Source organism: Ovis canadensis, chromosome 14, assembly GCF_042477335.2.
Source record: "Ovis canadensis isolate MfBH-ARS-UI-01 breed Bighorn chromosome 14, ARS-UI_OviCan_v2, whole genome shotgun sequence".
NCBI classification, from domain to species: domain Eukaryota; kingdom Metazoa; phylum Chordata; class Mammalia; order Artiodactyla; family Bovidae; genus Ovis; species Ovis canadensis.
Window position 1 is genome coordinate 63,092,966 of NC_091258.1, and position 10,382 is coordinate 63,103,347.

General features: G+C 41.7%; 1 long non-coding RNA gene across 1 annotated transcript; it reads left to right on the forward strand.

Annotated features, from left to right (window-relative positions):
• Nucleotides 1–41: 41 nt before the first annotated feature.
• On the forward strand, nucleotides 42–4,436 carry LOC138418883 (uncharacterized). Its single transcript, XR_011248761.1, has 2 exons — nucleotides 42–503; nucleotides 3,707–4,436. It is a non-coding gene; the product is annotated as an uncharacterized lncRNA (long non-coding RNA).
• Nucleotides 4,437–10,382: the final 5,946 nt, after the last annotated feature.

Genomic DNA, 10,382 nt, shown 5'->3' on the forward strand with positions numbered 1-10,382 from the left:
CATGAAAATTCAATGTTAATTATCCACGTAAAATACTTAGCACAGTGCCTGACATGTAATAACCATGTGAGAGATGCTGGTGGAGCTGAATCCTTATTTTTTGTTATTAGAAGTTAATTGTCCTGGGACTTCCCTTGTGGTACAGTGGATAAGAACCTGCCTGCCAATGCAGGGGACGCAGGTTCGATCCCTGGTCTGGGAAGACTGCACGTGCTCAGGAGCCACTAAGCCAGTGTACCACAACTACTGAGCCTGAGTGCGCTGGACCCTGAGAGCTACAACCACGGACCCTGCGCGCTGCAGCTACTGAAGCCCTCTCGTCAAAAGCCTGTGCTCTGCAATGAGAAGCCTGCTCGCCACAACGAAGAGTAATGCCAGCTCGCTGCACCTAGAGACAGCCTGCACAGAAATGAAGAACCAGTGCAGCCACAAATATTAAAAAAAGGAGAAAAAAAAAGAAGTTAACTGTCCTGGAGAGTCACAGGTTTTAGAAAGAAGTGGAGGTAAGGGATGCATTGAAAAAATAGAAAAGAATGGCTAGATTCGGTCTCTCTCTACCAATGATTCCATCTGCACTATTTAAAATAAAATTCTTCCCCTGGCCTCAGCTGCACCATCTATAAAACAAGATGCTGGTCAGGCCAGTGGGTGTGGGGAAAATTTCCCTAAAGCAATGCATATAATCACAATTAGCTTTGCAAATAATTTCTAGGGGTACCTGAGTATACAGAGTCTTTATGCCGACCATTTGGCACCCGTGGAGCCCAAGGGAGGAGTCTAATGTAGAGAAATTTGTCTCTGTTTCTGTATCTAATCTATTCATCTCTGTATTTCTCAGCCTCTGTGTCTTTTTTCATTAGACCCCAGACATTCCAGATCTTATTTTTGGGTGCATCATGGATCCCTTTAAAAATGTAATGAAATGGTGTAATGTTTCAGATTCACAAGTTGAAAAAGTTCTAAAAATCTTTCACAACAATGTAAATATATGTAGCACAACTGAATTGTACACTTAGAACCGTTTGTTGTTGTTGAGTCGCCAGTCATGTCCGACTTTTTGGGACCCCGTGGGCTACAGCACACCAGGCCTTCCTGTCCCTCATCATCTCCTGGACTTGGCCCACATTCATGTCCATTGTGTTGGTGATGCCATGCAACCATTTCATCCTCTCATGCCCTCAGAAATAGTTAGAGTGGCAAATTTTTGCATTGTATGGTTTTTACCCAAATTATGTGTTTTTGTATGTGTATGTGTGAATGTATACCTAGTTAGATAGATAAATTTAATCCTACCGCCACAAAAAGGCATAAACTCACATATTGCCGAAGTCTGTACATGATACGAGGAGCTCAGAAACTCCTTAAGATCCACTGACTCAAGTCCCTGGGCAAGGGATCTCTAAGGGTCTTTCATGTTAACTTTTAACATGGAATCTGGCTAGAAATCTCAGTAAATCCTTCATCTTCTTCACCCTTTGCCACTCCCAAACTTTCTCCCACTAAAGCCCATCTTCTCGTGACTGAGCTCTCCTCACCCCCACCCCCTCCACCAAGTCCCCTGGTAGCCCTCCCGGCTGGGGTCACACATACCTTTGGTCTTGCGTAATTCCACTAGTAGGAAGCCAGCCTCCTCCTGGATCCGCTCCTCAATGCTCCTCTTTCCCATCCCGAAGTCCCGAAGAATGGTCAGGGAGAAGCGTCGGAGAATCCTCCATCGTTCTCCGTTAGCCAGAGCTACACCTGCCAGGATTTCAGGATCAGGCTTCCGTCTCACCTCTTGTTTGTGCCCAGCTCTGTGCTGGACTGGGAGGGTGCCAGGATATGACAGCTGTAAACTTTCCCCTGGGGATGCCTCTTTCAACCTTCCAGGCTTAATGGGGAAACTAAAGTTCCCTCCCTACTGGACTCCCCAAAACAGCCCAGGACTGAGATGAAGGAAAAGAAATCAGGCTAGTAATGACTGTGGGAGATTACGGAGAGTTTCTTACAGGCTAGAGACCTGGAACTGGATAAATGCATATAATGGATGGTTGCCTAGGAATATGGGGGGAGATATAGATAGAATGGGACTTCCCTGGTGGCTCAGATGGTAAAGCGTCTGTCTACAATGCGGGAGACCTGGGTTCGATCCCTGGGTCAGGAAGATTCCCTAGAGAAGGAAATGGCAACCCACTCCAGTACTCTTGCCTAGAAAATCCCATGGACGGAGGAGCCTGGTGCAGGCTACTGTCCATGGGGTTGCAAAGAGTCGGACACGACTGAGTGACTTCACTTTCACTTTCTTTATAGATAGAATGGGCTTCCCTGGTGGCCCAGTGGTAAAGAATCTGTGTGCAATGCAGGAGACACAGGAGATTCGAGTTCTGTCCCTGGGTCAGAAAGGTCCCCCAGAGGAGAGCATGGCAACACATCCAGTATTCTTGCCTGGAGAATCCCATGGACAGAGGAGCCTGGTGGGCTAGAGTCCATAGGGTTGCAAAGAGTTGGACATGACTGAAGCAATTTAGTATACAAGCATAGATAGAATGTCATATGGAGTATGTTGGAGTGGGGAGACTTCTATATTCTGTGTTCTACTTGTATTCTCTAGACATACATGTAAGTGTTCACAGAAGATCATACCTGTACACTAATACACCCACACAAAAGGAGTTACCATATAGTAAACAGTATTTAGAAGTTTCCAGATGTGCATGCATCAGTGAATTAATGTTTGGAAATTTGATGAAATGATTTTGATAGATCACTGAATGGAAGGAAGTGTTTGTGACTGGAATGACTGACGAATGGATGGATTAAAGACTTCTGGATGGGTAAAGGGCTAATGGATGGATGGTTGGCAATGTATGGGTAAATGGTTGGAAGGAGGTGTGGGTGACTGAATGATTAATAGGTGGATGAATGATGGAAGGAAAAATGATGGATGAGAGGATGACTAGATGGGTAAATGAGAAGTTAATTAATAGATGATGTACAGATCAGTTTGTTGGAAAGATACTGATATTTGTATAGAAAGTCTAATGAATTTTTTTGGTGGCTGTATGGATCAATGGAAAAATGGATGGATGGAAGGAAAGGCATAGGGATAGGTGGGTGAGTGAAAGTATCAAAAAATGGTGTGAGGCTGCTTGGAATTGAATGATGTGGGCAGTTAGAGATGTGTGTGCATGCTAAGTGGCTTCAGTTGTGTCTGACTCTTTGTAATCCTATGGACCATAGCCTGCCAGGCTCCTCTGTCCATGGGATTCTCCAGGAAAGAATTCTGGAATTCTGCCTCAGGGCCATTAGAGACTGATGTGTAGGGAACATTAAAAAGATATCTGTGGAGGATGCAGAGACCTATGGGTTGGGTCTGTGTGTGTATATAGGAGGATAAACAGTAAGCTTGGCTATGAGAGCTTGGTGAATTACAAGAGTGCCACTCGTCCATCAAAAATAATAGCACAAGTAACACAGACGATCCTCTAGAGTCAGACGGTTTGGGTTCAAAGTAAAACGATTCTACCACTGACTGTTGCTACTAATGTTTCTCATTCTCAGATTCCTCATTTGCAAAATTAGGAAGACATGAATAGCTCTCAGAGAAGTCACAGCAGTAATTCATTTAGAGCACTTATCAAAGAACCGGGGATATAGAAGTACATTACACTTTGTGATTACATCTTGTTTTTATTTTTGTTGCTGTTACCTACCATGACCTTGGAAGTTTCGCTCTATTGAAGCCAGTTCTCCGCGGCCACTGAACTCATCTGCTCGGTCTACCAGGGCCTCCTTCACTGCTTCATGTCCACATAAAATAACCACTGGCCGGGGCCCCATGTACACGGTGAAGACTGGACCGTATTTCTCCTTGAGCTGAGTGAAGGAAGACATAAGAGGAGGAGGCTGAGTGTAGCACCAAGTGACAACCAGTCAAGGATTTTAGGAGATGGCGATTTCAAGGAGCATGGGAATAACAGATAAAATTGAGTCCTGGGCTTGGAAAGACTGCTGATAAAGAGACACAGAAATTTTGGCTTCTGTGATCCTGGGCGAGATCCCCCATTGCCGCTACAAGCCTTGGTTTCTGCATCTGTAAAATGGTGGACCTAGATGAGATGGAATTCCAAGATCCATGTGTCTCGCTCTGAAGTGCTAACTTTCTAGAATCCTGAGATTTCATGATACCGAGTCAAAGTTTGAAGACCCACAGAGTGCAAGAGTTCTTGTATCTAAGGATAGAAGGTAACTGTTTATTCCAGGCACTGTCCTGGAGGCCCCATGGTTAAGACTTTACCTTCCAATGCAAGGGGTGGGGGTTTGATCCCTGTTCAGGGAACTAGGATCCCACATGCCTTGTGGACAGAAAACCAAAACAGAAAAACAGAATCAATATTATAATAAATTCAACAATGACTTTAAAAATGGCCCACATTAAAAAAAATCTTTAACAAGTAGTGCAATGCAACATATTTTTCTTTTTAAAGAAGAAGGTACTGTTATTCCAAAGTCCTGAAGGTCTTAAGTTTCAGTGTGCTAGGAGTCTGTGTTTCCAGGAGTTTAAGATTCTGGAATTCCAGAAATCTAAGGTTATGTTTCCAAGAGCCTTTGTTATAAAATTCAGGAATTTCTACACTATCTGTCTATAGAATTAGTTGCTTCCAGCTGTGCGAAAGCAGACAGACTCACCTTCATGAAAGATTGAAAAGTGGCATCAGTACGAACTTGCAACACGTTCCCCAGGAAAGGTATCGGTGTGGGACCAGGCGGCAGCTTTCCCCCTTTGCTCATCCGTTTCCAGGCGATGAGGATGAGAAGACAAGACAGACAGAGTGCTAGAAAGATGGTGAAGGCCCCTCCCAGCTCCATGGTGCCAGGTCGAAGGATTGTGCCCAGGGCACCAGATCCTACCTAAATACATTCTGGGAAATCAACTGTGTAGAAATCTGAACACCCCGGGATTCAAGTTTTCCGGGTACGGATGTCATGAGGGAAGAGATTGCTTTATCTGGGGGGTGGTTATATAACCTATAATCTCCCACCTGTAAAAAGGTGGATTGAATTCACCCAGGGAAATCTACTGGGGACATTCCTCTTTCTTCGTATTTCCAGTCTCTCAGTTCTCTCTCAGCTCAGCTTCCAGTTAAGCTTGTCTTGGTAGGACATGAGAAGCAGTTGAACATCATTTTTAAGGCTATTTCATTTAGGGATCATACAATCTGAATTCCATCTTTTCTTCATTAGGTGAGTCACGTAACTCTCTTGGGCTCAGTTTCCCTGTCTGTCAAATAGGGTTAGCATACGGTTTTAGAAAGTCTTGATGAAAAACAGAGATGACTCCTCTCTCTGTGTTCTTGGTCGCTCAGTTGTGTCCAACTCTTTGCCACCCCATGGACTGTAGCCCGCCAGGCTCCTCTGTCCATGGGGATTCTCCAGGCAAGAATATTGGAGTGGGTTGCCATGCCCTCCTCCAGGGAATCTTCCCAACCCAAGGATCGAACCTAGGTCTTCCACATTGCAGGCAGATTCTTTACCATCTGAGCCACCAGGGAAGCCCCCTCTCTCTTTGCTAGACCCTACTTAATTAGGTTTTTTTTTTTTTAAGAGAGAAAGATGAAGATTTAAAACCATAAAAGAAACAACTCAATTGAAAGGGTTTAATTCAACAAGTTATACTGTTTTCACTCAAGATAATATTAAATAATAATAACCAAAGTTTACCTGTGTTACTTTATCAGAACTTTATTGGTGTGTGTGTGTGTGTGTGTATTCATTTTCCAAGTTTGAGATGTAGGAACCACCTCTGATCCCCAGTCTCATCATCTCTAGAGACATGACCGAGTGATTGCTCTTTGTAATATTCTACATAATGGTTTTCCATCCTTTTTGCACCAGATATTTATAAATCTTCTTTACTGACCTGAAACAAAATTCCTGGGAATTATATTCTACTTACACATGTTATTAAACACAACTCAAAAGCCCTTCTCCTCTATGTTGAGTCTCAGGCTTGGAAATTGAATCTCCTAGGAAGCCTGTAGATTTGGATTAAGGCTTGGCTGTCTACGCTGAGGTGTCCTGTGATCACAATGGTAGGAACTCTGGGAAAATGGAGCGATTCACACAGCACCACCTTCTCCATCTTGGATCTGCTGCTAGAACGGCTTTCATGGAGTAAGAGTAAGCTCTAGGCTGCTTCTTTCAACTCTCACATCTTTTGCCTCTTTTTTTCCATTCTGACCACCTCCCAATGCACACACTTACACCCACTCAGGATTAGATACTAAAAAAAAAAAAAAAAATATTTGGCTGCACTGGTTCTTATTTGCAGCAAGAGCTACAGGACCTTTAGTTGCAGCATATGGGATCTAGTCTCCTGGCCAGGGCCAAACCCGGAACCCCTGCACTGGGAACATGGAGTCTTAACCACTGGACCACCTGGGAAGTCCCTAGACTCTTAATCATCTGTGATGGTGACGGTTGTGAGTTTGGTCCTCCCATTCAGACAGGTTGGAGAGAGAAAGTATTCTGGCTTCAGCAGAAGGGAGGATAGCTAGAATTGTGTTGTTGTTTTTTCCCTAGGGAGGCAAGATAAGCGAGTCTGGGAGATCTTTGTGCACAGTCTAAGAAGACTCATTATCAAAGGTGTTTTATCCTATGAAGGGTGAGCTAAAGACTGAGTTCCAAGACTGAGCTAAGTGGCTTCTCCAAGCTGTCATTTTTCTAAGATTCTGTGGTTCTCCAAATCTGTTGTTGTAATGTTTGAGGATTCCAGAATTCTATAATTTAAAAATTTCAATCTGAGCCACCTCAGACGGTAAAGAATCTGCCTGCAGTGCAGGAGATCCAGGATCAATCCCTTGGTCAGAAAAATCCTGTGGAGGAAATGGCAACCCACTCCAGTATTCTTGCCTGGAGAATCCCATGGACAGAGGAGCCTGGCGGGCTACAGTCTGTGGGGTTGCAAAGAGTCAGATACGATGAATGACTAATACACACAAATTTTCAGTGCTCTGCGGATTCTTCCGGAAGAGAGTGGGGATCAGCATTAAGAAAGTTGGGAGCTATGGGGAGAAGGGAAGAATGTCTTTTCAGTTTGATTCAGTCACTCAGTCATGTCTGACTCTTTGTGACCCCATGGACTGCAGCATGCCAGGCTTCCCTGTCCTTCACCATCTCCCAGAGCTTGTTCAAACTCATGTCCATTGAGTCAGTGGTGCCATCCAACCATCTCATCCTCTGTCATCCCCTCCTCCTGCCTTCAATCTTTTACCTCCTCCTAGATGTTTTTAGTGGGAGTAGGAAGGTACAGCCACTAGTGCATAGCTGTTTCTCCCAGTTACAAAACAAAACCAACCAACCAACCAACCAAACAAAACCAAAACCCCTCCAAACTTAAGGGAACCAAAATCTAGGGACAGAGTTTGATATAGGGGTTATTCTTCTATTGGAGACTGAAAAGGACAGTGAATGGGGCCTCTGAATTTCTTCCCTTCCGCCTAGAAAAAATTATCCAAAACATGGAAATTAAAAAAATAATTATGGGGCTTTTTCATTTTCTTACAGGTCCATTTAAAGATAATCTCATTTCAAAATAGGATGTCATTTTGTTTACATAGTTGATCGAGGTCTAAGCATTTTACAATTCTACAAAACTGTGAACTCATGATAACTATCTTTTTCTGTTTGTTAGAGAAGGTGACATTCCCCCCCGATTTTAAAAAATGCAATAAAATTAGACATTAGCCAGTTTTGTAGTTAACTCAGTATTTCTTTCCCATCATTTTGGACTATAAAAATCCTAGTGTTTCATTTGTCTTGGGGACTAATTTGTCTTGGGGACTAATTTGTCTTGGGGACTAGCTTTCTTTTTTTTTTTTTAACATATAAAACATTTAATTAAAATAATCATAAAATAATCATAAAATAATGGAGAAACAAATTTAATGATGTCAATAAATGCTAAAACAACATTGGGTATTATTCAGCATTATTTAAAAATAGGTAGAATGTTCAAAACAAAACTCTTAAAAATGCAAAAAAGAAGAAAAACACAGAAAAGCCTCACTTTCACCTGTATTCCCCCAGACAACTGTTTTTTTAAATCCTCTGTTTATCCTTCCAGTGTGACATTACACAAATATAAGCAAATACGGATATTGTCATTCTCCTTCTTACATAAAATTCATTATATATTTTGACAAAATTTATATATACATACACATATTGTTCTTCACCTTGCATTTTTCATTTAACAATATATCTTGGGAATATTAATATTGCCATTTCAATAAGGAACTTTTCCTTACTTTTTATTATAGCTGCATACTATTTCTGCATACTCTACTGTGTAGATATATATTCTATTAAACCAGTTCTCTGTTGGTAGGCATTTTTGTTTTCTATTTTTTACTGTTGCAAACAATGCCAAACATTTGCAGAGCATATATGTAAGTGCGTCTGTGGGATATGCATGCATGCTCGGTTGCTCAGTCGTGTCCGACTCTTTGTGACCCCATGAACGGTTTCCTCTGTCCATGGAATTTTGCAGGCAAGAATACTAGAGTGGGTGGCCATTTCCTTCTCTGGATGGACTAGCTTTCTTTACACCTAGTTCCCTCATTAATGAATTAAATAATCTTGACACTTGTGCAGCACACATTTTGAGAAATTAGGGTTTTAATAATTTTGAGAATTGTCTTTTAAAAATCTCCCTCCTCTTCTTTCTTCTTTCCTAACTCCCTTCACCTTTCCCCCCTCCTTCCATTCCCCTTCTCTTTTCTCCTCAGTTTCTCTCTATATTCCCTTTCTCTCTCTTTCTCTCACTTCCCTCTTTCAAAGACTCTCCCTTCAATGTCTTCCTTTTTTTTTCCTTCATTCTCTCCCTCTCATCTCCCCCTACCACTACTTTTCTTTTTCCTCTCTCCTCCCTCCTTCTTTATCCTCTCCTTTCTTCCATAGGGATAGAAGAATCATCTTAGTGGTTACACTAAGATAGAGTTATGCTACTATCAAATGGCGTAACGTGCATGACTGGAATACCAGAAGAAGAAAGAGATGATGGGACAGTGGAAATATTAGTAGAAATAATGGCTGAAAAGTATTCCTCAAAGTAGTGGGCTGTTTCCCCACGCAATTACTTGTGTCATGTGGGAAGTCCCAGTAATGGTGCCTAAAGTCTGATGGGCAGGAGGCAGCTCTGGGTCCTGAAGCTAATAAACTAGAGGGAGGATTTCAGAATGGTACTTGCCAGCACCCTAGATCATACGGTACTGGTGACCAGAGGGGAGTATCCTGCTGGGATGCATAGGAGGTCTCCCACAAAAGACCACTTTTCCAAGGCTGGGAAACATAACCTACCTACCAAGTACATTGAAATAAAAAACAGCATGTTAGGCAAAATGAGGTGACAGAGGGATATACTCCAAATGAAAGAACAAGATAAAATCCTAGAAGAACTAAGTGAAGTGGAGATAAGTAATCTACCAGTGAAGTGTTTATGTCAGTGATGATAAAGGTGGTCAAAGAACTCAAGAGAAGACTGGATGAACAGAGTGAGAAGCTAGAAATTTTTAACAGAATTAGGAAATATAAAAAAAGCCAAACAGAGCTGAACAGTACAATAACTGAAGTTAAAAATTCACTAAAAGGAGTCAACAGTAGATTAGATGATACAGAGGAACGGATCAGCAAATTGGAAGGCAGAGTAGTGGAAATCACTGAAGCTGAACAGAAAATTTTAAAAATTGAGGACAGTTGAAGAGACCTCTAGGACAACATCAAGTGTACTAATATTTGCATTATAAGGGTCCCAGAAGAAAGGAGTGAGAAAGGGGCAGAGAGCATATTTGAGGGCAGAAAATTTCCCTAACCTGGATAAAGAAACAGATATCCAGATCCAGGAAACACAGAGAGTCCTAAACAGGATTAACCCAAATAGGACCACAACAAGACACATTCTAATTAAAATGGTAAAAATAAAAAATAAAGATAGAATATTAAAAGCAGCAAAGGAAAAGCAACAAATTACAAGGAACTCTTGTAAAGCTATCAGCTGACTTTTCGGCGGAAACCCTGCAGGACAGAAGGGAGAGGTGTGATATATTTAAAGTGATGAAAAGGAAAAACCTACAGCCGAGAATACTCTGCCCAGCGAGGCTTTCATTCAGAGTTTATGAAGAGAGCAAAAATTTTACAAATAAGCAAAAGTTAAGGAGTTCACCTCCACAGAACAAATTTTACAAGAATTTTTTGTTTGTTTTTTAGGTTCAGACATCTTTATTAAAATAAAAAAAAAACAACTTGGCTATAAAATGACACAGCTAAAATTTAAACTTAGATCTGTATTCTTTGAATTTCAAATTCCTAAGCATCCTTCTCTTGAAGGGAAAATACTTAGTCTA